The sequence below is a fragment of the Pinus tabuliformis genome, chromosome 6 (assembly GCF_031772625.1).
Source record: "Pinus tabuliformis cultivar Carrire ecotype Pingquan chromosome 6, CPIR1, whole genome shotgun sequence".
Classification (NCBI taxonomy): domain Eukaryota; kingdom Viridiplantae; phylum Streptophyta; class Pinopsida; order Pinales; family Pinaceae; genus Pinus; species Pinus tabuliformis.
In genome coordinates, this window is record NC_142292.1 from 1,668,769,267 (window position 1) to 1,668,772,108 (window position 2,842).

Here is a 2,842-nt window from a genome sequence, read left to right on the forward strand (position 1 = left end):
GATCGAGATGGAGCGCAAGACCCTGGATTTTGTCTGTTGGGGTCCAGGCTGCGATTTTGTGGATTATTATGATTATTACATGACTCATTCACTGGATGGCTGTGACCATGCCTGAGTCTATTTATCGATCCTCACTGGATGGCTGCGCCCATACCTTGGATCTAGATTATTGTGTACTCTGCTATGGATGGCTGCGCCCATACCACATATATCATGTATTTGAGATATCAGTTGTACTTCTCCACGCAGGTTTTCCAGCGGCAGTGTTTTCGGTTGGACATGTTCTCGTAAAGCATTTCACCCCTCTCTCTCTCTCGGGCCTCATGCTTTAGGGGGCATCTGTTACACAACAATTTGTCACCGTCCCTGCTACCCCTCTCCCACATCTTGGAGGACTCATTCCGGGACCTATGAGAAGTGACATGGCCTACAAACACTTGCATTGCATTCCCCTGAACATGAGCTTTGTTTTCCTTGAAGACATCTCCTGCTAAAAAACCTTAAAAGTAGCCCTTTTTCCATTGGCGCGGTTCCATATTACATCCCTCACGCCAATGGGGGAAATCCTCCAAAGAGGGCATGCCAGTTGGCACTTTGTCACAGAGTCGCACCCGTGCCAACCATAATCAGTGATGTTTTTTAACAAACAAACGGCGGAAGTTTCATCCTAACAAATTCCTGGACTGAATCTATCTTGGGTTGGGTGGGTTGGCTACAGATTTCCATAGAGAGGAAGTGGTTTTCCACCTCTCATGGAAGCTTCCTTGATGATATGGCCAATCCCATGATTCTTGTGGATGATCCCAACTCCCCTTCCTCCATCTATAAAAGCTTGTCCATTTTCCTTGGCAAAGCTAGTTCCATAGTTCCAGAGGTTGAGAATTTTCAAGTTTCCAAGAGCTTCATGCTGCAAGAGCCTTCTTAATTCCCACAAGGCCAAATCCAAGCAAGGAGATTCTTGTCCAATAACCAAAGAGGGAGAGGCTTGTCCCTATTCCCAACGAGCTTTGCAAGACATGTGCTGCTGACTACCCAGCCAAAGGAGAATCTAGCGTCAGAACTTTGGTTGTATTCTTCTTTGATGAATTGTTAATGAACAACTATTGGTTATGGTTCCACTCTTATTGTTATTTATGATGATGAGTTATATCCTTTCTGACTGATATATAGTTGCATATGTTGGATTTTATGTTTGTGTTCATGTCATTTCTTGTATGTGCAGGTGTCCATTCGCGGAGATCGTGGGGATTGTGATCTGCCGGAGCAAAGGAAAGGGAGAACCACCTCTTCTACAAGCACTAGAGTTGGAATCCAGGTAGGCCTTCATCACTGGTCTATTAATTTGCAATTAGGAACTTGCGCTGTAGCGTTGTATGATTGTTGCTAGACCTGGTCTGGGCTAGTAGGGATCGCCTCTGTCCGCAGAGGGGATTTACCTCTACAACACAAGGAAATAAGAGCTTGGAGGGCAGAGAGGAAGGCTGGAGAGAAGCCAAGATTGCCTGTGAGCATCTATGAGGATTGTACTGAGAGTTGGCTAGCTGTGAGAGCTAAGGGTTTGGGTGTGGATGTTCTTATTCGAGCATCTTGTTTGGGCTACTGGATTTATGTTCCTTATTTCCTGGCTGGATATTGGTAGGAACTGATCGAAACTCTTGCATGGGCCCATGAACACATGCCTTTAGCTAATTTAGTTTGATGGAGAGACAAGCCAGTAGCCCTTTCCATTGTTCAAGCACGATTAGTTGGATTAGCTCACTTTTCCGTAGGTTATATATTCACTTATGCAGCTTTTTTAATTGCCTCTACATCAGGTAAATTTGGTTAATTCTTCTTCATCAATTTCTCTATGGGGTATTGTCATTGATACAATGACAATACCCCACAGAGAAAAAGTAATCAACATAATATTACTCCATCTAAAATCTGATCTATATTTTGATTCCTGGTAGGTAATAGTACCGACTGAACTATTATAGCGAGAAAGAGTCTCATTCAGAGAGAGAAGAAGAGACAAGCACTGGAACGGAAATATCATTTAATTTGTCAATCTTTGGAGGAAAAAAGCAAAGTGTCATCATTGGATGACAAATGGGAAATTCATAGAAAATTGCAATCTTCACCACGTAATAGTGCACCTACACGTCTCCATCGATGTTGTTCTTCGACTGGAAGACCTAGAGCCAACTATCGAGACTTTGGATTGTCCGGACAGATACTCCGTGAGATGGCCCACGCATGTTTATTGCCCAGGATAAAAAAATCGAGTTGGTAGGAAAAGAAAAAAAGTAATTGAAGTTTCTTATGATAATGGGATATAGTACCCCTATCCCTATATAGGGATAGGGGTACTATATCCCATTATTGTTTTGTGTACCCATTCTAATTATGATATAAATCAATGGTGCGGAGTAGAGTAGTCTGGTAGCTCGCAAGGCTCATAACCTTGAGGTCACGGGTTCAAATCCTGTCTCCACCAGACCAAAACATACGAAGTATTTTGGTCTGGAAAGGATTGCTCTCTCACTTATCAATTTATAATTGAATTATAAGTGAGGAAAAGAAACGATCAATACATGAACTATTCTTTTTCATATTCCATGTGAAGGGCGGGTAGCGGGGATCGAATCCGCATCTTCTCCTTGGCAAAGAGAAATTTTACCATTCAACCATACCCGCATTTCAATTATATGAATATCTATATATTCGTATAATTGAAATGGAAAATACATATATGTTCAATCCCATTCGTAAGTAGATACCATTTTTAAATGGTCCAATTATTAATTCAATTACGGATATGGAAAACCCCTCCTCCTTGGGCCTGAAGTAAAAAGCCCTT

General features: G+C 42.1%; 1 non-coding gene across 1 annotated transcript; it reads left to right on the plus strand.

Moving 5' to 3' along the window:
* Positions 1 to 2,403: 2,403 nt before the first annotated feature.
* Positions 2,404 to 2,479, plus strand: TRNAM-CAU (transfer RNA methionine (anticodon CAU)). Its single transcript has one exon. It is a non-coding gene; the product is annotated as a tRNA-Met (tRNA).
* Positions 2,480 to 2,842: the final 363 nt, after the last annotated feature.